This window comes from Oncorhynchus tshawytscha, linkage group LG16, assembly GCF_018296145.1.
Source record: "Oncorhynchus tshawytscha isolate Ot180627B linkage group LG16, Otsh_v2.0, whole genome shotgun sequence".
NCBI lineage: Eukaryota > Metazoa > Chordata > Actinopteri > Salmoniformes > Salmonidae > Oncorhynchus > Oncorhynchus tshawytscha.
Genome location: NC_056444.1, coordinates 77,006,129 through 77,031,692, shown reverse-complemented (window position 1 = coordinate 77,031,692; position 25,564 = coordinate 77,006,129). Strand labels below are relative to the sequence as shown.

The 25,564-nt window shown below is 41.8% G+C and overlaps 1 protein-coding gene across 6 annotated transcripts in view; it reads left to right on the top strand.

Annotated features, from left to right (window-relative positions):
• The first annotated feature begins 21,489 nt into the window (after positions 1 to 21,489).
• LOC112232722 (adenylate cyclase type 6) overlaps positions 21,490 to 25,564 on the top strand; it is a 126,361-nt gene continuing 122,286 nt past the window's right edge. For 5 of the 6 annotated variants that reach the window (XM_042299680.1, XM_042299679.1, XM_042299684.1 and 2 more), the window contains exon 1: positions 21,490 to 21,609. The gene's annotated coding sequence lies outside the window, so the exon portion shown is untranslated. Of the gene's footprint in view, positions 21,610 to 21,918; positions 22,002 to 25,564 lie in introns of those variants that run through there. The other variant, XM_042299682.1, reaches the window with a different exon arrangement.

The window sequence follows — 25,564 nt, the reverse complement described above, 5'->3', positions numbered from 1 at the left end:
TCGATGACACTGGAGGTGTGTTGGGTCATTGTCCTGTTGAAAAACAAATGATAGTCCCACTAAGTGCAAACCAGATGGGATGGTGTATCGCTGCAGAATGCTGTGGTAGCCATGCTGGTTAAGTGTGCTTTGAATTCTTCACTGACAGTGTCACCAGCAAAGCACCCCCACATCATCACACCTCCTCCTCCATGCTTCACGTTGGGAACCACACATCTGTTCACCTACTCTGCGTCTCACAAAGACACGGCGGTTGGAACCAAAAATCATCAGACCAAAGGACAGATTTCCACCGGTCTAATGTTCATTGCTCGTGTTTCTTGGCCCAAACAAGTCTCTTCTTATTATTGGTATCCTTTAGTAGTGGTTTCTTTGCTGCAATTCAACATGAAGGCCTGATTCATGCAGTCTCCTCTGAACAGTTGATGTTGAGGTGTTTCTGTTACTTGAACTCTGTGAAGCATTTATTTGGGCTGAAATCTGAGGTGCAGTTAACTCTAATGAACTTATCCTCTGCAGCAGAAGTAACTCTGGATCTTCCTTTCCTGTGGCTGTCCTCGTGAGAGCCAGTTTCATCATAGCGCTTGATGGTTTTTGAGTCTGCACTTGAAGAAACTTTCTTGACATTTTCCGGATTGACTGACCTTCATGTCTTAAAGTAATGATGGACTGTCTTTTCTCTTTGCTTATTTGAGCTGTTCTTGACATAATATGGACTTGGTTGTTTACCAAATAGGGCTTTCTTCTGTATACCACCCCTACCTTGTCACAACACAACTGATTGGCTCAAGCATATTAAGAAGGAAAAAGAAATTCCACAAATTAACATGTTAATTGAAATGCATTCCAGGTGACAACCTCATGAAACTGGTTGAGAGAATGCCAAGAGTGTTTAACACTTTTTTGGTTACTACATTATTCCATATGTGTTATTTCATAGTTTTGATGTCTTCACTATTATTCTACAATGTAGAAAATAGTACAAATAAAGAAAAACCCTTGAATGAGTCAGTATTTCCAAACTTTTGACTGGTACTGTATATTGATGTTGGGATGGTGTTGAGAGGATGAATATAAAGTAGACATTTTTAGAAATGCCCCTTTAAGGGCGCTCTGGAAAGAATGGATGTTCTTAGAATGTACTCAGGGAGAACTGAAGCATACAGCGATGTGGATCAGTGGAGGCTGCTGAGGGGAGGATTATTCTACAATGTAAAAAAAACAACTACAATGTTGAAAAAAACTTGAATGAGTAGGTGTATCCAAACTTTTGACTGGTACTGTATGTGTGTGTGTGTGTGTGTATGAACGCCTGCGTGCACACACGCATATGTGTTTGTGTGTGTCAGTCCATCAGTCTGTCTGTCCCATTAACCATCTCTGCAGAACTGGTTCTAGTGCATTATGGATGAGACATCTATTTCAAGGCACAGAGTTGAGGGTGGAGGGTGCTGCTTTCTGACTTCTGAGTGGAGGGAAATGGCGCCGACCTGCCTGCTGATTGGTTGCCAAGCTCCCTTGAGGATCAGGAGGAACTCTAGTTCAGTAGATTAGACTGAGACATTATAGCAGGTACAGTGGTTACATCCCACATGTCACCCTATTCCCTATTGGCCCTGGTCAAAAGTACAGAACAAATGGCACCCTATTCCCTATGGCCCCTGGTCAAAAGTAGAGAACAAATGGCACCCTATTCCCTATGGGCCCTGGTCAAAGTAGAGAACAAATGGCACCCTATTCCCTATGGGCCCTGGTCAAAAGTAGAGAACAAATGGCACCCTATTCCCTATGGGCCCTGGTCAAAAGTAGAGAACACAAAACGTGTTAACCCTCGCAAGGCTGCAGGCCCAGACGGCATCCCCAGCCGCGCCCTCAGAGCATGCGCAGACCAGCTGGCCGGTGTGTTTACGGACATATTCAATCAATCCCTATACCAGTCTGCTGTTCCCACATGCTTCAAGAGGGCCACCATTGTTCCTGTTCCCAAGAAAGCTAAGGTAACTGAGCTAAACGACTACCGCCCCGTAGCACTCACATCCGTCATCATGAAGTGCTTTGAGAGACTAGTCAAGGACCATATCACCTCCACCCTACCTGACACCCTAGACCCACTCCAATTTGCTTACCGCCCAAATAGGTCCACAGACGATGCAATCTCAACCACACTGCACACTGCCCTAACCCATCTGGACAAGAGGAATACCTATGTGAGAATGCTGTTCATCGACTACAGCTCGGCATTCAACACCATAGTACCCTCCAAGCTCGTCATCAAGCTCGAGACCCTGGGTCTCGACCCCGCCCTGTGCAACTGGGTTCTGGACTTCCTGACGGGCCGCCCCCAGGTGGTGAGGGTAGGCAACAACATCTCCTCCCAGCTGATCCTCAACACTGGGGCCCCACAAGGGTGCGTTCTGAGCCCTCTCCTGTACTCCCTGTTCACCCACGACTGCGTGGCCATGCACGCCTCCAACTCAATCATCAAGTTTGCGGACGACACAACAGTGGTAGGCTTGATTACCAACAACGACGAGACGGCCTACAGGGAGGAGGTGAGGGCCCTCGGAGTGTGGTGTCAGGAAAATAACCTCACACTCAACGTCAACAAAACTAAGGAGATGATTGTGGACTTCAGGAAACAGCAGAGGGAACACCCCCCATCCACATCGATGGAACAGTAGTGGAGAGGGTAGCAAGTTTTAAGTTCCTCGGCATACACATCACAGACAAACTGAATTGGTCCACTCACACAGACAGCATCGTGAGGAAGGCGCAGCAGCGCCTCTTCAACCTCAGGAGGCTGAAGAAATTCGGCTTGTCACCAAAAGCACTCACAAACTTCTACAGATGCACAATCGAGAGCATCCTGGCGGGCTGTATCACCGCCTGGTATGGCAACTGCACCGCCCTGACTCTACTCCAGCCACTTTAATAATGGGAATTGATGGGAAATGATGTAAATATATCACTAGCCACTTTAAACAATGCTACCTTATATAATGTTACTTACCCTACATTATTCATCTCATATGCATACGTAGATACTGTACTCTATATCATCGACTGCATCCTTATGTAATACATGTATCACTAGCCACTTTAACTATGCCACTTGGTTTACATACTCATCTCATATGTATATACTGTACTCGATATCATCTACCGTATCTTGCCTATGCTGCTCTGTACCATCACTCATTCATATATCCTTATGTACATATTCTTTATCCCCTTACACTGTGTATAAGACAGTAGTTTTTTTTTGTTGGAATTGTTAGTTAGATTACTTGTTCGTTATTACTGCATTGTCGGAACTAGAAGCACAAGCATTTCGCTACACTCGCATTAACATCTGCTAACCATGTGTATGTGACAAATAAAATTTGATTTGATTTGAAATGGCACCCTATTCCCTATGGGCCCTGGTCAAAAGTAGAGAAGAAATGGCACCCTATTCCCTATGGGCCCTGGTCAAAAGTAGAGAAGAAATGGCACCTTATTCCCTATGGGCCCTGGTCAAAAGTAGAGAACAAATGGCACCCTATTCCCTATGGGCCCTGGTCAAAAGTAGAGAACAAATGGCACCTTATTCCCTATGGGCCCTGGTCAAAAGTAGAGAACAAATGGCACCCTATTCCCTATGGGCCCTGGTCAAAAGTAGAGAACAAATGGCACCTTATTCCCTATGGGCCCTGGTCAAAAGTAGAGAACAAATGGCACCCTATTCCCTATGGGTCCTGGTCAAAAGTAGAGAACAAATGGCACCCTATTCCCTATGGGCCCTGGTCAAAAGTGGTAATAAGGTGCCATTTGGGATGCAAGCTGAGATGTTACAAGACAGGTATAGCTTGTGTTGGTGAAAGTGGCATGAAGTGGCAGGAGGAAAGCAACTGGGTGGTAGGGTGGGTGAGTGATGACTGAGGGAATATGAGTGAGTGAGTGAGTGAGTGAGTGAGTGAGTGAGTGAGTGAGTGAGTGAGTGAGTGAGTGAGTGAGTGAGTGAGTGAGTGAGTGAGTGAGTGAGTGAGCGAGTGAATTAATGATAAGTGAGTGAATGAATGAGTGAGTGCCCACACCTGGCATGCAAGTAATCATCAATCTGGCGCGCAGCTACGCCCGACCCCAATCATAATGCCCATGGTCAATTCAATCATAATGCCCATGGTCAATTCAATCATAATGCCCATAGTCAATTCAATCATAATGCCCATGATCAATTAAATCATAATGTCCATGGTCAATTCCAGCATAATGCCAATGGTCAATTCAATCATAATACCCATGGTCAATTCAATCATAATGCCCATGGTCAATTCAATCATAATGCCCATGGTCAATTCAATCTCAATGCCCATGGTCAATTCAATCATAATGCCCATGTACAATTCAATCATAATGCCCATGGTCAATTCAATCATAATGCCCATGTACAATTCAATCATTATGCCCATGATCAATTAAATCATAATGTCCATGGTCAATTCCAGCATAATGCCAATGGTCAATTCAATCATAATACCCATGGTCAATTCAATCATAATGCCCATGGTCAATTCAGTCATAATGCCCATGGTCAATTCAATCATAATGCCCATGGTCAATTCAATCATAATGTCCATGGTCAATTCCAGCATAATGCCAATGGTCAATTCAATCATAATGCCCATGGTCAATTCAATCATAATGCCCATGGTCAATTCAATCATAATGTCCATGGTCAATTTGGTTTGACATTCAATATCCCTATGGGGCTAGTAAGGGACCATCAGTAAATTACACAATGTACATGGGATAATATTTTTAAATGTCAATAGCTCCAAATTATACATTTTGGGGTCACTTAGAAATGTCCTTCTTTTTTTAAAGAAAAGCACATTTTTCGTCCTTTAAAGTAACATTAAATTGATCAGAAACACAGTGAAGACAAAGTTACTGTTGTAAATGAGTATTGTAAATAGTACCTGCAAAACACCAATCTCAATGTCGATAGTGAAGAGGCGACTCCGGGATGCTGGCCTTCTAGGCAGACTTCCTCTGTCCAGTGTCTGTATTCTTTTGCCCATCTTAATCTTTTATTTTTATTGGCCAATCTGAGATATGGCTTTTTCTTTGCAACTCTGCCTAGAAGGCCAGCATCCCGGAGTCGCCTCTTCACTGTTGACGTTGAGATTGGTGTTTTGCGGGTACTATTTACAATACTCATTTACAACATTAACAATGTTAATGTTGCCAGTTGAGGACTTGTGTCTAATGTACTTGTCCTCTTGCTTAGTTAGAGCCCGTTTGTGCTGTTCTGTGAAGGGAGTAGTACACAGCGTTGTACGAGATCTTCAGTTTCTTGGCAATTTCTCGCATGGAATAGCCTTCATTTCTCAGAACAAGAATATGGCGAGTTTCAGAAGAAAGTTATTTGTTTCTGGCCATTTTGAGCCTGTAATCAAACTCACAAATGCTGATGCTCCAGATACTCAACTAGTCTAAAGAAGGCCAGTTTTATTGGTTATTTAATCAGAGCAACAGTTTGGAACTGTGCTAACATAATTGCAAAGGGGTTTTCTAATGATCAATTAGCCAGCCTTTTAGCTAACACAATGTGCCATTGGAACACAGGAGTGATTGTTGCTGATAATGGGCCTCTGTACGCCTATGTAGATATTCCATAAAAAAATCTGTCGTTTCCAGCTACAATAGTCATTTACAACATTAACAATGTCTACACTGTATTTCTGATCAATTTGATATTATTTTAATGGACCAAAATGGGCTTTTCTTTCAAAAACAAGGACACTTCTAAGTTTATGTTACAGGCAGTATATTTTGTGTACTTCACCGGACAGAGGTTCCTCTCTGGTTCTGTGATGAAACAAAGGTGTATTCTACCACTGTGACTTCTTATTGTCTTGGCCTTAGGCCTCTATATCACAGTGGCAAGGCATATCAACTAACAGTTTATAGAGTAAACAACGCAATTATCAGTTATAATACTGCTTTTTCTTCTGTCTTGGCTTCCCCAGTGATTTTACCCGCACACCGCTACTGCTCAAACCAACTATAAATTGTTGAAATTCATATACAAATATTAAAAACATTTAATGAGACAACTAAAAGATGTGCAACATGAAAATAGTGTCCCATTTACATTGTGTAATTTATTGACGGCCCATAACTAGCCCCAGAGATAGGCTGTCCTATGTCCTATGTTAAACCAACTTTGCCAGTCACACAACAGCTGGCTGGAGCTAATTGGAGAAAGAAATTGGCGACTTCAAGACACAAGTCCAGCTTAGACTGTTTCAAGTTATCTACAAGGGTGAGTGACTGTAACTGTGTACTGTTTTGGTAGTGAATGTACAAATACTTGCCATGTAAGAACACACACACTAGAGGCATTTAAATGCCCAATGCAGTCAAAAACGTGCTTTCTTGTGTTATATATATATATATATATCCACACTATGAGGTTGGAATAATACTGTGACATTATGAAAATAATGATAATGGACTTTTAGTGTAAGAGCAGTTTGAAAAGACAGTTTGAGAAATTTCAGCCTGTTTTGGTGAGATGGAGTTTTGGCCTGCCTGGTGACATCACCAGGTGATAAATCATTTAATAGACCAATAAGAAAGAGAGTTCCAAACCTCTGCCAATAACAGCTAGTTTTCAGTTGTCCCCTCCCCACTCAGACCACTCCCAGACAGTCCTAGCAAAATTCTTGCTTGAGAAATTGCTCTTTGCTAAGAAGTTATTTTTTATTTTTATTTTATGTTGTTAATTTTAATTGAAACAATCACAGTAAGGTACTTCATTTTTTACTTTTTTACCAAGAAATGATTTGATATTGAGATTTTTTGGGGAAGTTTGCATTGCACCTTAAAAGCCAAATCAGGAAGTTCAGCCCCCCCCTTCAAGATCCCATTCAATCTCTTTAACTGGATCTGTGCAGGACCTACAACCAATGGTGAACCAGGAAGATACTGATGTTTGTAAGCATTGATGGTGCCTGGACTGGACAGTAAACAAACAAATAACTTTGTTATTTGACAGTATCCCCACAGATACAGTATACCCACAGAGACAGTATCCCCACAGAGACAGTATCCCCACAGAGACAGTATCCCCAAAGAGACAGTATCCCCACAGAGACAGTATACCCACAGAGACAGTATCCCCACAGAGACAGTATCCCCACAGAGACAGTATCCCCAAAGAGACAGTATCCCCACAGAGACAGTATCCCCAAAGAGACAGTATCCCCACAGAGACAGTATCCCCAAAGAGACAGTATACCCACAGAGACAGTATCCCCACAGAGACAGTATCCCCAAAGAGACAGTATACCCACAGAGACAGTATCCCCACAGAGACAGTATACCCACAGAGACAGTATCCCCACAGAGACAGTATCCCCACAGAGACAGTATACCCACAGAGACAGTATCCCCACAGAGACAGTATACCCACAGAGACAGTATACCCACAGAGACAGTATCCCCACAGAGACAGTATCCCCAAAGAGACAGTATACCCACAGAGACAGTATCCCCACAGAGACAGTATCCCCACAGAGACAGTATCCCCACAGAGACAGTATACCCACAGAGACAGTATACCCACAGAGACAGTATCCCCACAGAGACAGTATCCCCACAGAGACAGTATCCCCACAGAGACAGTATCCCCAAAGAGACAGTATCCCCACAGAGACAGTATCCCCACAGAGACAGTATACCCACAGAGACAGTATACCCACAGAGACAGTATCCCCACAGAGACAGTATACCCACAGAGACAGTATACCCACAGAGACAGTATCCCCACAGAGACAGTATCCCCAAAGAGACAGTATACCCACAGAGACAGTATCCCCACAGAGACAGTATCCCCACAGAGACAGTATCCCCACAGAGACAGTATACCCACAGAGACAGTATACCCACAGAGACAGTATCCCCACAGAGACAGTATACCCAAAGAGACAGTATCCCCACAGAGACAGTATACCCACAGAGACAGTATCCCCACAGAGACAGTATCCCCACAGAGACAGTATCCCCACAGAGACAGTATACCCACAGAGACAGTATCCCCAAAGAGACAGTATCCCCAAAGAGACAGTATCCCCACAGAGACAGTATCCCCACAGAGACAGTATCCACAAAGAGACAGTATACCCACAGAGACAGTATACCCACAGAGACAGTATCCCCACAGAGACAGTATCCCCACAGAGACAGTATCCCCACAGAGACAGTATCCCCACAGAGACAGTATCCCCAAAGAGACAGTATCCCCAAAGAGACAGTATCCCCACAGAGACAGTATCCCCACAGAGACAGTATACCCACAGAGACAGTATCCCCACAGAGACAGTATACCCACAGAGACAGTATCACCCAGTGAGATATCCAAGAAGACAATATAGCTAGATGATATAAGACATATGTAGAAGACAGATGAATAGATTCATGAAATAAAACAGATTGTCATCTGTTGCTGTTTGGCTATAATCTCCAACCATTAACTCACTTAATCTTCAACCCACTTTGTTTATGTTTAACGCATAAGAGACAATAAATACACTTTAATGCGTCAAATGGTAGGGTAGCCTACTTCTTGTTTGTACATTAGGCATGAGACTGCATGCATAGTCCCACTTGTCTATTGTCGAATACACTGTAATAATAATTAAAGAAACGACACCCATAACTATTCATCTCAAGGCTCGACCGCAAAAAAACAAGGTTCCCCATGACGTTAAACCGAAACAGTTTTTGCGATCGCACAACGGACATGCGATTGCATTATTTACCGCTGCGCTCCTTTCTGTCAGAAATGTATACAATGTGAAGATTTTTTGCATAGCTTACCCTTGTGTGGTTCTTATTTTGTCCCTTCATAAAAAACACCCCAAAGCCAATAGAAAAATACAAAACTAACCTCGTTCAGCAGAAAGACATTTGAATATGTCAGGGACATCCACACAATTTAGTGAAATCTCCAACCGTCAACCTCGTTCACCTCAGTCAAACTTCGGGAAAGAATCTACAGTTTGTTGGCAACAAGTAAGGCAACAATTGTAACCCTGTCGATACATTTTCTCCTAGAATAACAGAGAATGTGTTAGAAGATATCCTTCGTAGGAAGGGACTTCGTCCACACCGGTTCAAATTCCTCTGTCTTCGTATGTTGATCATTGAATCATGATCAATTATATCTTAGCCTTCAAAGTCTGATGCACTGGCTACAAGGACGAATACATTTCCCCTGTCTCAATAAATAATGTAAGAACTGCACTTTTCACATCTCCATAATGATGAATTAGGATTCAATGGGGATTGATTCGGTCTCCCTTTATGAATGGGGTTAGATTCCATCTATTGGCGATAGGGATCCTCTACAAATAGCACCTATACTTTCACATGAGAAGGATAAAATGCTGTCGTGTGAATGCCATGCTGTATTTGAATAGATTATATTTACTGTTGTTGTTATGTTTTAATGTGATTTGTTCTTCTGCAGTGGTGACTCATGTTCACCAAGGGAACTCCACCCACGTCAGCGTATTCTGGTGCGTGCGACTCATTTCAATCCAAAATGAATGAGGGATGCAAGTCATCATAGGAGGCTATGGGTGCAACAGGGGCTGCACAGGTGCGATTATTGACAGTAGCCAGTCACCTACATTGTCTTAATCACAAACTACTGGCATATTTCCTGTAGGTATGACAAATGACAGGAAAAGCACACATTTCTCAGCTACTGTATAATTGTAAAAAAAAAAAACTGTAATTGTCAAAATGTAATTTCATTCATATTGGTGTAACTATACAGCAGCATTCACGATGCATCCTGAGCCCTCTGTGTACTGATACATTTTCTCCATTCATCTCATAATGTAATCACAGGGATAGGATTAGAATATAACAGAATGTATACTGAACAAAAATATGAAAGCAACATGCAACAATTTCAAAGATTTTACTGAGATTTTATTTTTTATTTTATTTATCTGTTATTCTACCAGGTAAATTGACTGAGAACACGTTCTCATTTACAGCAACGACCTGGGGAATAGTTACAGGGGAGAGGAGGGGGGTGAATGAGCCAATTGTAAACTGGGGATTATTAGGTGATGGTTTGAGAGCCAGATTGGAAATTTAGCCAGGACACCGGGGTTAACACCCCTACTCTTACGATAAGTGCCATGGGATCTTTAATGACATCAGAGAGTCAGGACACCCATTTAACGTCCCATCCAAAAGACGGCACCCTACACAGGGCAGTGTCCCCAATCACTGCCCTGGGGCATTGGGATATTTTTTAGACCAGAGGAAAGAGTGCCTTGTACTGGCCCTCCAACACCACTTCCAGCAGCATCTGGTCTCCCATCCAGGGACTGACCAGGACCAACCTTGCTTAGCTTCAGAAGAAAGCCAGCAATGGTATGCAGGGTGGTATGCTGCTGGCATATAAAGATAAAGTTCATATAAGGAAATCAGTCAATTGAAATAAATTCATTAACCGGTATCTATGGATTTCACATGACTAGGAATGCAGATATGCATCTATTGGTCAGAGATACCTTGTAAAAAAAAATAGGGGCTTGGATAAAAAAAACTATCTGGTGTGACCACCATTTGCATCATGCAGTGCGACACATCTCCTTCGAATAGAGTTAATCAGGCTGTTGCTTGTGGCCTGTAGAATGTTTTCTCACTCCTCTTCAATGGCTGTGCGAAGTTGCTGGATATTGGCGGGAACTTGAACACGCTGTTTTATACGTGAAACCAGAGCATCCCAAACATGCTCAATGTGCCGTTTCTGGTGAATATGCAGGCCACTGAAAAACTGGGACGTTTTCAGCTTCCAGGAATTGTATACAGATCCTTGCAACATGGGGCCATGCATTATCATGCTGAATCATGAGGTGTTGGCGGCATATGAATGGCACGACAATGGGCCTCAGGATCTCGACATGGTATCTTTGTGCATTCAAATTGCCATCGTTAAAATGCAATTGTGTAAACACTTTACGTGTGTTTATATATTTGTTTAGTTTATTATTGAGTCGCAGGTAGCTTAGCGGTTAAGAGAGTTGGGCCTGTAACCGAAAGCTCGCTGGTTTGAATTCTAAAGCCGACTAGGTGAAAAATCTGCCTATGTGCCGTTGAGCAAGGCACTTTGCCCTAATTTCTCCTGTAAGTCGCTCTCGATAAAAGCGTCTGCTAATTGACTAAAATGTATTATCATAACTTAACAACTAGTGCTCGTTTCTTTTGATTTGCCTATGTTGTGGACTCAGTTATTGAAGATTTACTTACTAAGCAAATGTATATCAGCAGGCTTTTTCTGCTGATACAAGTATACATTAAAACGTTACAGTAAAATTCTTACCTTGAGAGCTCTTCCCAACAATGCAGTGATAATAATAAGAACATAAATAATATAGATAATAATAATATAGATAACAATGATGGATAATAATAATACAGAGATCATACATTTCCTGTAGTTCTTGACCAGGTTTGCACACACTGGAGCAGGGATTTGGCCCACTCCTCCATACAGACCTCCAGATCCTTCAGGTTTCGTGGCTGTCGCTGGACAATACGGACTTTCAGCTCCCTCCAAAGATTTTCTATTGGGTTCAGGTCTGGAGACTGGCTAGGCCACTCCAGGACCTTGAGATGCTTCTTACGGAGCTACTCCTTAGTTGCCCTGGCTGTCTGTTTCGGGTCGTTATCATGCTGGAAGACCCAGCCACGAACCATCTTCAATGCTCTTACTGAGGGAAGGAGGTTGTTGGCCAAGATCTCGTGATACATGGCACCATCCATCCTCCCCTCAATACGGTACAGTCATCTTGTCCCCTTTGCAGAAAAGCATCCCCAAAGAATGATGTTTCCACCTCCATGCTTTACGGTTGGGATGGTGTTCTTGGGGTTTTACTCATCCTTCGTCTTCCTCCAAACACAGCGATTGGAGTTTAGACGAAAAATCTCTATTTTTGTCTCATCAGACCACATGACCTTCTCCCATTCCTCCTCTGGATCATCCAGATGGTCATTGGCAAACTTCAGACGGGCCTGGACATGCGCTGCCTTGAGCAGGGGGACCTTGCGTGCGCTGCAGGATTTTAATCCATGACGGCGTCGTGTGTTACTAATGGTTTTCTTTGAGACTGTGGTCCCAGCTCTCTTCAGGTCATTGACCAGGTCCTGCCGGGTAGTTCTGGGCTGATCCCTCACCTTCCTCATGATCATTGATGCCCCACGAGGTGAGATCTTGCATGGAGCCCCAGACCGAGGGTGATTGACTGTCATCTTGAACTTCTTCCATTTTCTAATAATTGCGCCAACAGTTGTTGTCTTTTCACCAAGCTGCTTGCCTATTGTCCTGTAGCCCATCCCAGCCTTGTGCAGGTCTACAATTTTATCCCTGATGACCTTACACCCTCTCTGGTCTTGGCCATTGTGGAGAGGTTGGAGTCTGTTTGATTGAGTTTGTGGACAGGTGTCTTTTATACAGGTATCGAGTTCAAACAGGTGCAGTTAATACAGGTAATGAGTGGAGAACAGGAGGGATTCTTAAAGAAAAATGAACAGGTCTGTGAGAGCCGGAATTCTTACTGGTTGGTAGGTTATCAAATACTTATTTCATGCAATAAAATGCAAATGAATTACTTAAAAATCATACAATGTGATTTTCTGGATTTTTGTTTTAGATTCCGTCTCTCACACTTGAAGTGTACCTATGATAAAAATTACAGACCTCTACATACTTTGTAAGTAGGAAAACCTGCAAAATCGGCAGTGTATCAAATACTTGTTCTCCCCACTGTATATACAGTGCCTTGCGAAAGTATTCGGCCCCCTTGAACTTTGCGACCTTTTGCCACATTTCAGGCTTCAAACATAAAGATATAAAACTGTATTTTTTTGTGAAGAATCAACAACAAGTGGGACACAATCATGAAGTGGAACGACATTTATTGGATATTTCAAACTTTTTTAACAAATCAAAAACTGAAAAATTGGGCGTGCAAAATTATTCAGCCCCTTTACTTTCAGTGCAGCAAAATCTCTCCAGAAGTTCAGTGAGGATCTCTGAATGATCCAATGTTGACCTAAATGACTAATGATGATATATACAATCCACCTGTGTGTAATCAAGTCTCCGTATAAATGCACCTGCACTGTGATAGTCTCAGAGGTCCGTTAAAAGCGCAGAGAGCATCATGAAGAACAAGGAACACACCAGGCAGTTCCGAGATACTGTTGTGAAGAAGTTTAAAGCTGGATTTGGATACAAAAAGATTTCACAAGCTTTAAACATCCCAAGGAGCACTGTGCAAGCGATAATATTGAAATGGAAGGAGTATCAGACCACTGCAAATCTACCAAGACCTGGCCGTCCCTCTAAACTTTCAGCTCATACAAGGAGAAGACTGATCAGAGATGCAGCCAAGAGGCCCATGATCACTCTGGATGAACTGCAGAGATCTACAGCTGAGGTGGGAGACTCTGTCCATAGGACAACAATCAGTCGTATATTGCACAAATCTGGCCTTTATGGAAGAGTGGCAAGAAGAAAGCCATTTCTTAAAGATATCCATAAAAAGTGTTGTTTAAAGTTTGCCACAAGCCACCTGGGAGACACACCAAACATGTGGAAGAAGGTGCTCTGGTCAGATGAAACCAAAATTGAACTTTTTGGCAACAATGCAAAACGTTATGTTTGGCGTAAAAGCAACACAGCTCATCACCCTGAACACACCATCCCCACTGTCAAACATGGTGGTGGCAGCATCATGGTTTGGGCCTGCTTTTCTTCAGCAGGGACAGGGAAGATGGTTCAAATTGATGGGAAGATGGATGGAGCCAAATACAGGACCATTCTGGAAGAAAACCTGATGGAGTCTGCAAAAGACCTGAGACTGGGACGGAGATTTGTCTTCCAACAAGACAATGATCCAATACATAAAGCAAAATCTACAATGGATCAAAAATAAACATATCCAGGTGTTAGAATGGCCAAGTCAAAGTCCAGACCTGAATCCAATCGAGAATCTGTGGAAAGAACTGAAAACTGCTGTTCACAAATGCTCTCCATCCAACCTCACTGAGCTCGAGCTGTTTTGCAAGGAGGAATGGGAAAAAATTTCAGTCTCTCGATGTGCAAAACTGATAGAGACATACCCCAAGCGACTTACAGCTGTAATCGCAGCAAAAGGTGGCGCTACAAAGTATTAACTTAAGGGGGCTGAATAATTTTGCACGCCCAATTTTTCAGTTTTTGATTTGTTAAAAAAGTTTGAAATATCCAATAAATGTCGTTCCACTTCATGATTGTGTCCCACTTGTTGTTGATTCTTCACAAAAAAATACAGTTTTATATCTTTATGTTTGAAGCCTGAAATGTGGCAAAAGGTCGCAAAGTTCAAGGGGGCCGAATACTTTCGCAAGTCACTGTACATGTAAACAGGAGTAATTATGACCAGTAGCAGGATAAATAGATAAATACTAATGGCAATCAATAATGGACAGCAGTGTAATGGAGTAATACAGTTAAAGTCGGAAGTTTACATACACCTTAGCTAAATACATTTAATCTCCGTTTTTCACACTTGACATTTAATCCTAGGAAAAATTCCCTGTCTTAGGTCAGTTAGGACCACCACTTTATTTGAAGAATAAAGTCATTTTTGAAATGTCAGAATGATAGTAGAGAGAATGATTTATTTCAGCTTTTTATTTCTTTCATCACATTCCCAGTGGGTCAGAAGTTTACATACACTCAATTAGTATTGATTGCCTTTAAATTGTTTAACTTGGGTCAAACGTTTCAGGTAGCGTTCCACAAGCTTCCCACAATACATTGGGTGAATTTTGGCCCATTCCTATTGACAGAGCTGGTGTAACTAAGTCAGTTTGTAGGCCTCCTTGCTCGCACACACTTTTTCAGTTCGGCCCACTAATCATTCCAGTTCATCTGAATGTCATTCCAATGCACTGCTTGCTATGAACTATATCTGATGGTGTTTCCATGTTTAGGTAAAAAAAGACAAATGATGTCCCGTTTGGAACATTGACAATTAGAGAGCATTAAAATATATATATATATATATATATTGCTCAATCTGATTGGGTGGGCCTGGCTCCCCAGGGCCCACCTGTTCCTACACGGTTGTTTGCAAGGAAGGAGAGAACAGTGTGTAACTGTGTCCACTGACCTAACTTAATGTGGGATGAGAAGAGGAGGGGGTGTGATACAGGTTGCCTCAGTTTTCACTGTTCTGGCACTTTAGTGGGAATCCTGCTACGCTGTCCATTTTCACACTGGTATCGACCAGTAAAGTCAAGTAATGCCAATGTCAAACAGACAAAAACAAGTTCATTTGAATCTAAATCTCTTCCTCTCTCCTTATTGCTCTTCCCTCTCTCACTTTCTTTCTGTTTCTGTTTCTGTGTCTGTCTCTGTCTCTGTCTCTCTGTCTCTCATTATAATAAAGACATGTCCACATTCAATCTATATACTCTCTGATGTGCCAAGACTGCTGGCTAGAACATAAGAGCATGTGGGGGTGGCTTTGTGTTTCCATGTGAGCAATTTGTCTGACAATGCTGCCCTCTGTTGGACTTTATCACATACAACAGGTAGAACCAAAGCTCAGCTCACTGGCTGGAAGGAACATTGGATGAATCTCAAAAGTCCCTCCTCCATTCCTTGCCTCCTTCTTAAAACGTCAGAAAGAAATGAGGAAAGCATTGGAGAAGATCCGATCTGTGGAGGAGAGAACAGAGATGAGAGGATGATTTACTTAGGCTAGTCTGTGAGGAGCATTAGATCATCATCAATGTCCCCTAGCTAGCTTAACACATTTCTCAAGTCCATTCCATGTGTGTTTCAGTTCTTCTATCTCTGTTCATAGAGATCTTCTATAAACCCTTCATTCAAAATAGTTAATAAGAAGTTTAATTTAAAAAAAAATTGGGGATGTGCTATAGTTTATTACAGATTAATTAACTGTTCTAACACAATGGTTGAGACGATGACAAGCACAGCCAAGCTCATTGCTGTTGGTCGCTGACTATGAATCTGAGCTATAAGTTCTGATTGTAATATAGGGTAGGGTAAGCCTATGAGATATTGATCACAATGGACATTGACGGAGTCTTTTTCAGTTAACCATTTTTTATCCCTGTAAATAATAACTTAAAAGACACACTAGATGGTGCTGAAAGACCTCTTCAATTGTTCTCTAGTTTAGGGAAAGCACAAATCCCTTTACAGAAACTCCCTACAGTGGAGTTCAATATAACTTTTCAATAGAAAAGGGACAAGGTGTTGACCTAAACAGGTGGTAAACTGACATGAAAATTAAATGGAATTTAACTTGAAAATGTAGTTAGGGCCCCTATTTACTAAACAATATGTGTGTGTGTGTGTGTGTGTCTGCGTCGCCAGTGTAGGCTAGGCTAAAATGGCTGCTCTGTAACAGAGCAGAGCGTTATACAGGCTACATAAAGCAATTCCCTATTCATTTGTTGCTCTCCATTACCATCTGGTCCAATAACAGGGCAAAAAGGTCTTCCCCAATAACGTCCCACCAATCAATAACAGTGTGCACCTGTGGCCAACGATGCTGTTTGGCAGAGCTCGGGGAAACAGCTGATAGCATAACTGTGAGTTTGACATGTTTGTTGCTTGCTAGACCCAAACTAAACAAACCAAACTAAACAATGTCAGGCTATTTGGGTGAATAGCCAACATCCATTAGCCTAGGCCTAGCATTGGAAAGTTGATGAAGAACATTACATGTTAGATTAATTAATTAAATGGTTATCTAGCAACAAGATAAGAGTTAGCAATCTAGCTACGTATTTTGAGATCCCACTACCCCAGGTGGTGAATTAGGCCCATGTAGAAGGCCTAGGCCAATAACACATAAATATGTAGACAAATTCATCTCTAAAGAGCCCAAAATAAATCTGATCATTCTGGATCCTGTTTTGACAGTGTGCACATCAAATTATAAATCATGCATTCCCTTGATTTGTTAGATGAAATAGCTAAACATTTACTGAGTCACCATCGCAGTTGTCTAAAAGTTCCATTGTTTACGCAAATGGAAAGTAACTGTGTATTTATCATTATCAATATAATTTATCACGATATAACTTTTTGTCCATATTTTCCCAGCTCAACTACACAGGTCATATTCAGGCACAAATGTTTTTGTCCATAATTAGGAGAATTAGCGCATTTAGAGACTAGATGCCCAAGTGATGGTGCTGGCTACAGTATAGCTCTTCTTCGTTCTCAGTTGAAGAATTGACAACAGTGCAGCTGATGTACAACAGTCCCGGTGTTCTATCTACATGTTTAATAATGCTCGCTTGCAATACGGTTCTGGAAACCTTTGTAACTTTACTTTCATATTTTGCATTTGTTCAAATATTTTGATGAGGTGACTGTGGACTACAGGAAAAGGAGGACCGAGCACGCCCCCATTCTTATCGACAGGGCTGTAGTGGGGCAGGTTGAGATCTTCAAGTTCCTTGGTGTCCACATCACCAACAAACTAGAATGGTCCAAACACACCAAGACAGTCGTGAAGAGGGCACGACAAAACCTATTCCCCCTCAGGAGACTGAAAAGATTTGGCATGGGTCCTCTGATCCTCAAAAGGTTCTACAGCTGCAGCACCAAGAGCATCCTGACTGGTTGCATCACTGCCTGGTACGGCAACTGCTCGGCCTCTGACCGACCACAAGGCACTACAGAGGGTAATGCGTACGGCCCAGTATATCACTGGGTCTAAGCTGCCTGCCATAAAGGACCTCTACACCAGGCAGTGTCAGAGGAAGGCCCTAAAAATTGTCAAAGACCCCAGCCACCCCAGTCATAGACAGTTTTCTCTGCCCTCAAGCGATACCGGAGTGCCAAGTCTATGACCAAAAGGCTTCTCAACAGCTTTTACCCACCCTCCAACCCCTCTTTTATGCTGCTGCTACTCTCTGTTTATCATCTATGCATAGTCACTTTAACTATTCATTCATGTACATATTACCTCAATTAGCCCAACTAACCGGTGCTCCCGCACATTGACTCTGTACCGGTACTACCTGTATACAGCCTCCACATTGACTCTGTACCGGTACCACCTGTATACAGCCTCCACATTGACTCTGTACCAGTACCACCTGTATACAGCCTCCACATTGACTCTGTACCAGTACCACCTGTATACAGCCTCCACATTGACTCTGTACCAGTACCACCTGTATACAGCCTCCACATTGACTCTGTACCAGTACCACCTGTATACAGCCTCCACATTGACTCTGTACCAGTACCACCTGTATACAGCCTCCACATTGACTCTGTACCGGTACCACCTGTATACAGCCTCCACATTGACTCTGTACCAGTACCACCTGTATACAGCCTCCACATTGACTCTGTACCGGTACCACCTGTATACAGCCTCCACATTGACTCTGTACCAGTACCACCTGTATATAGCCTCACTACTGTTATTTTCACTGTCATTTTACTGTTTTTTACATTTTTATTTACATATCTATTGTTTACCTAATACCTATTTGTTCCTTAAAAATGGAACCTGGTTCAGGTTTAGATGGAGTATTCGGCTGTCTTAACTACCAGAGCCAGTTAACCTCTGGACATAGTAACCAACCTGGTTCAGTTTTAGATGGAGTATTTGGCTGTCTTAACTACCAGAGCCAGTTAACCTCTGGACATAGTAACCAACCTGGTTCAGGTTATGGTTGGAGTATTCGGCTGTCTTAGCTACCAGAGCCAGTTAACCTCTGAACATAATAACCAACTTGGTCTCAGAGCAATTCATATTATTCTATATGTAAATCCGAGACTCTCCATTTAGTATGATATGTTAAGTTTCGTATGGTATGTATTCATTTGTGGATGTCCATTACCCATGTTGTATGATATGTTACGAATTACAATTCGTATAATGTGTTATGAATTTGCAAAAGTACAATATGTTACGAATTTGCAAAATATACTATATGTTAGGAAGTTGCTAAACGTATGATATGTAACAAATTCTACGAATTTAACTTTATGGGTTGGTTAGATAGGCTTATTTTCACCCATCACTTTCTACTACATACAATAACACGATTGAATTATATCTTTACATTAATATATATATAATATATAAGTATAAAAATGGATGTAGAAACTACAGATTGCCCCTTTAAGTCTATCAAAAATGTGCGAGTTTGAGCATGTGTCCATTAGGCCTATGGATATTTATTTTTTATCAGCATGAAATAGATTGAGCAAAATTATAAAAGCCCCACTTTTATTCCATAAACTGGGATCCTCACTATGCAGCTGTTGCAAGAGCACATTTTTCACTGGCTGTCCACTGGTTTCAAAAACAATGATTGATAGGCAGCTTAAACTTCTTGAATTCAACTATTATTGGGTTCAAATAGACATTTAGATTTGTGAACAGGCATCCACAACAACCACAATACGTAAGGCGCAAATAGCTAAATGAGAGAGCAGCAGTGTGGTTCACATCAATGCGCTAAGTAGATATCAATAACAAGTGATATCCGTATTGCCACAGACTACACCACTGCTGTCATCCTGACCTCCAAGCGTTTATTCAAGTTGGCTCATCTTTGGATGCTGACAGAAGTTTCAGCATTGGAAGACATAGCTTGGACTGTAGCCTACAAAAGCCTATTTCTGCTCTTTTTCCGCAATCCATCAAACGCATTTGGTGTGTCATCATAGTGGTCTCTGACATCATAGTGGTCTCTGACATCATAGTGGTCTCTGACTTGTGGTCATCATTTGCTGTGTCATCATAGTGGTCTCTGACATCATAGTGTGGTCTCTGACATCATAGTGGTCTCTGACATGTGGTCATCATTTGGTGTGTCATCATAGTGGTCTCTGACTTGTGGTCAGACTCGCTCAGGTAGAACAAACTTAAACTTTTTTCAATGCTGATTTGAATGTCATTGAGAAAACAGAGAAGTGTCTAATATTTTTTTTCAGCAAACATCCTTTCTGAATTTAAAAGTAATCCTCTAAGTAATCATCTAGTTTTTCAAAAATATCTGTAATTTTATGACATTTTTTTTGCTGGTAATGTAAAGGATTACAGTTAACGTTTTTTTTGTAATTCTTTACATGTAATGGATGTTACTCCCCAACCCTGCATATCATACTACTTTAAGTGTCTGGATTTATATTTACTATGTTACGTCGTGTCTATGAGACCAGGCTGCAGATACAATAACATATAGGCAGGCCTAAGGTCTTTGGATATTAAAGTAGTTGGCTTGCAGTACATCTTGGCTAGCTGCAGTCTACATCCTCACGCTCTTGTGTCCCGTTTATACCTGGTGCTAACATGCAGCCCAACAGGCAGCCAATTCTGATATTTTGTTCCACTATTTGGTGTTTTGACCAATCACATCAGATCTTTTCACATCAGATCTTTTTCAGAGCTTATCTGATTGGTCAAAAGACCAACTAGTGAAACAAATATCAGAATTGAGCTGCCTGTCTGAACGCAGAACTTGCATTGTGTCTGGATATCAATCAAGTGGAAACAGGTCTGAAATCCTCATTAGACCCTAGACGGCATCTAAAATCATTAACAAATAGCATCATTGACTTATGGCATTCGACTTCATTGCTTAGTTGTCACACTAAAAATTGCACTTATATTTGAGTTGTCATTTGTTGGCCTATCAGTTCATGAGAATTGAAGAAGGCTACCTTCCTATGAGAGAGGTAAAAATCCCGAGCGAGCGAGACAGTTAGAGAACCTAGTGGGAATGTAGCGAGCGCCAGATGTTGGGTGCGTTTGAGTGGTAAGGCAAAAGCAACTGTCGGCGAAAGCCAAGTGAAGTCGTGTGAGGAGAATTTGCAACAGCCGAAAGTCAGACACTAATGTGGTTTCCCAACAGCAAGGCTCACATCAACATGGCAGTTTCCATTGTTTATAAAATCTTTGTTTATAATGTCAAAATAAACATATCTCCAACTCCCGTATCACACTCACAAACTGAAATCATATGTGAGTTCCTTATACAATCAATTACTCAGAGACTAAAATATCACATTTGTTTGTATATAGGCTATCCCCTGTATAGCTTACATTAAGTAGATTCCTGTTTCAGTCATATCTTTGATGACATACGCACGGGTCAAACAAAAACACCCTAATGATTGGTTGACAATAGAGTCTCCCACAATGCAGGCAACATCTGCAGGATGAAGCTGGGGAAGTGCAACTGCAGATACTTGCAGTCGAAGCCGTCAAAACGTAATGACATTTGATCATAGGAGACAGACAATTTTTTAACATAATGCAACATTGAAAAGCGGTCACCGACTTGAAATGACAAAAGTGATCAGCTCGAACGCGCCCACTGTATGTGCATGTGCATTTGTAGCCAATCCCCTCGATTGTAGCCTAGACGTCGATAGATACACGTTTTCATCTGAACGAAAAGACAGCAACGTACCAAAACAGAGGGAGAAAGTCAGCTATATTGCGCGCTGTTCGTATATGGGTGTTAATCAATGTGGTAAGTACAATCTCTCCCGGGCTACTAGCCTTCTGGATAACTGTTTTACAGTCTACAACAACGCTATATTAACTTAACTAGTCGACTATTATCACTGTAATTATAGAACACAGCAGTGCCACAAAAATGAAACAGAACAGCCGAGGTTACAATGTTAACTTGGCCTCTTCAGCAGTGTAGCAGCAGCCTGTAGTTTCAAGGTGGCATGTTATGCAGGTATTTGCGCTGTTTTACGTGTCACTATCGACGATGTTGCTAGTAGTAACAAGCCTATAGGCTATGTGTAGGCTTCATAAATGTGTTGATGCCCACCAAAGAAGGAGACATTCTGGTGCATATAGGCTATGCATTTACAATAAGGGACATACCTTGAAGAAACCGGGTTAGGACATGTATGTATCCTGTTCTCTGATTGAAAAAAAAAATAATAATCTTGAAGGTGCATTACAATAGTATGGCTTTGCTGATGGGCTACTGTAGGCTATCTTTGCAGTGGGAAATTAGTGCAATGAAAGTATGCAAGTAGCCATACTACTTGTCAAACGGCGCGATCATGGAATCCCTGTAGTCGATTTCTCATAGAAGTTTGTAGAGAGATTTTAAATTATTACTCATGGCTTGAATTCTGGCGACAAATGGTAAGAGTAGTGCTAGATAAGATCTGTCGGTGCAAGGAAATATAGACAACCCATTATAAATTAAACGTTTGAGAAGTAGGCGCATTGTTACTGTCGAAATGTCCCCATGGAAAGACTATGGTTAACATGTACCGGTAGCTTCACACAAACAGTGCGTGCGATTATGCAATCCTTTTCTTCGGACGGTCTTCTTGCAACCAAATAGCCGAGGCTATGTGCAGATATGTGTTTGCATGTAGGCCTATTTATCGCAAACATTCTGATTATGTGGTATTTGATCTGCATATAGATAATTGACATTCAAACTCAAGGTATATCCTATTAATTCTCTATATATTAATTTACAACGTTGACAACCGTTTTCCGGTTTATAACGAGGTGGTTAGATCGGAAACAAGTATTATTTTTGAAATGATATCTCAAGCGGATGCTCCTGTAAATGCATGCACTGTTCTGTTTGTTACATAACCGCCCCATGCTGCTGTGTGCTCCTGCTGTCTGACTGACCGGCCCTGCATGCACCAGAACCAGAGGTTGCTTGCTTGCCAGTCTGACCCACAGGGGCATTGAATAATCTTATAGCATAGATCAGATCAGGTGTCTTTATCTGCTTAACAATACCTAGATATAGTATTTGCATATCCAGCTAGTTGCGTTTTTTTATTTGCTCAGAGGAACCAGTGTGGCTCAGTTAGAGCATAACACTTGCAACACCAGGGTTTGGGGTTTGAGTCCCACAGGGGACCAGTATGAAAAATCTATCCACTCACAACTATAAGTTGCTCTGGATAAGAGTGTCTGCTAAATGACTAAACTGTCAATTGTAAATTCAATGTTAAACTGTGTGAATATGTATCCTTAAACCTTTTAAACCACTTATTATAGGTGGAAATGTATGAATGATAAAATAAGTTTTAAAAAAAGCCTACATATTTTGTTATACTTGAATATACTTAAGCAATAAGGTCCGAGGGGGTGTGATATATGGCCAATATACCACGGCGAAGGGCTGTTCTTACGCACGACGCAACGCGGAGTGCCTGGACACAGCCCTTAGCTTTGGTATATTGGCCATATATCACAACCCCCTGAGGTGCCTTTTTGCTATTATAAACTGTTTACTAACGTAATTAGAGCAGTAAAAAATAACTGTTTTTCATACCCTTGGTATACGATCTGATATACCACGGCTGTCAGTCAATCAGCATTCAGAGCTCGAACCACCCAGTTTATAATGTGTATAATGTGTATATACCACACCCCCTCGGCCCTTATTGGTTAATTAAAGGTTAATTAAAGAATACACTAAATACACCATGGTGTTCTGTCTGACATCCAGTAACTGCCTATGTTGTTTATTGGCAGAATGGCAGAGTTGAACTACATTGATAACAAACTACAGAGCAGGAATCTGTTTGCCAGCTCCTCGGGTTAGTTTCAAAGGTTTCTTTTGTGAAGCAACTTCTATCAATAGCTAGCTACTGCTCTTAATAAGGAACGCAGGCATGCCACCAGGCGCATGTACTGTAGAATATAATAAGTACTTCATTGTATATTTTGTGAGACGTAAATCTTCTGCCTTCCTCAACAACCCTTCACCCCAAAACACACATGCACGCGCACACACATCGAGAAACACTGCATCTGTAGTCTTTTACCCCATGTTGTTGTTCTACAGATCCTCCCTGACTGTTGTTCTACAGATCCTCCCTGACTGTTGTTGTTCTACAGAATCCTCCCTGACTGTTGTTGTTCTACAGATCCTCCCTAACTGTTGTTGTTGTTCTACAGATCCTCCCTAACTGTTGTTGTTGTTCTACAGATCTTCCCTGACTGTTGTTGTTCTTCAGATCCTCCCTGACTCTTGTTGTCCTACAGATCCTCCCTGACTGTTGTTGTTCTACAGATCCTCCCTGACTCTTGTTGTCCTACAGATCCTCCCTGACTGTTGTTGTCTACAGATCCTCCCTGACTGTTGTTGTTGTTCTACAGATCCTCCCTGACGGTTGTTGTTGTTCTACAGATCCTCCCTGACGGTTGTTGTTGTTCTACAGATCCTCCCTGACTGTTGTTGTTGTTCTACAGATCCTCCCTGAATGTTGTTGTTGTTCTACAGATTCTCCCTGACTGTTGATATTCTACAGATCCTCCCTGACTGTTGATATTCTACAGATCCTCCCTGACTGTTGATATTCTACAGATCCTCCCTGACTGTTGATGTTCTACAGATCCTCTCTGACTGTTGTTGTTGTTGTTCTACAGATCCTCTCTGACTGTTGTTGTTGTTGTTCTACAGATCCTCCCTGACTGTTGTTGTTGTTGTTCTACAGATCCTCCCTAACTGTTGTTGTTATTCTACAGATCCTCCCTGACTGTTGTTATTGTTGTTGTTTTTCAGAACCTCCCTGACTGTTGTTATTCTACGTACCCTCATGTTCATATCCCTGACTGTTGTAATTCTACGTACCCTCTTGTTCATATCCCTGACTGTTGTTATTCTACGTACCCTCATGTCCATATCCCTGACTGTTGTAATTCTACGTACCCTCTTGTTCATATCCCTGACTGTTGTTATTCTACGTACCCTCATGTCCATATCCCTGACTGTTGTAATTCTACGTACCCTCTTGTTCATATCCCTGACTGTTGTTGTTGTTGTTGTTCTACAGATCCTCCCTGACTGTTGTTGTTGTTCTACATATCCTCGTTGACTGTTGATATTCTACAGATCCTCCCTGACTGTTGATATTCTACAGATCCTCCCTGACTGTTGATATTCTACAGATCCTCCCTGACTGTTGATGTTCTACAGATCCTCTCTGACTGTTGTTGTTGTTGTTCTACAGATCCTCTCTGACTGTTGTTGTTGTTGTTCTACAGATCCTCCCTGACTGTTGTTGTTGTTGTTCTACAGATCCTCCCTAACTGTTGTTGTTATTCTACAGATCCTCCCTGACTGTTGTTATTGTTGTTGTTCTACAGAACCTCCCTGACTGTTGTTATTCTACCTACCCTCATGTTCATATCCCTGACTGTTGTAATTCTACGTACCCTCTTGTTCATATCCCTGACTGTTGTTATTCTACGTACCCTCATGTCCATATCCCTGACTGTTGTTATTCTACAGATCCTCCCTGACTGTTGTTATTCTACGTACCCTCATGTTCATATCCCTGACTGTTGTAATTCTACGTACCCTCTTGTTCATATCCCTGACTGTTGTTATTCTACGTACCCTCATGTCCATATCCCTGACTGTTGTAATTCTACGTACCCTCTTGTTCATATCCCTGACTGTTGTTGTTGTTGTTGTTCTA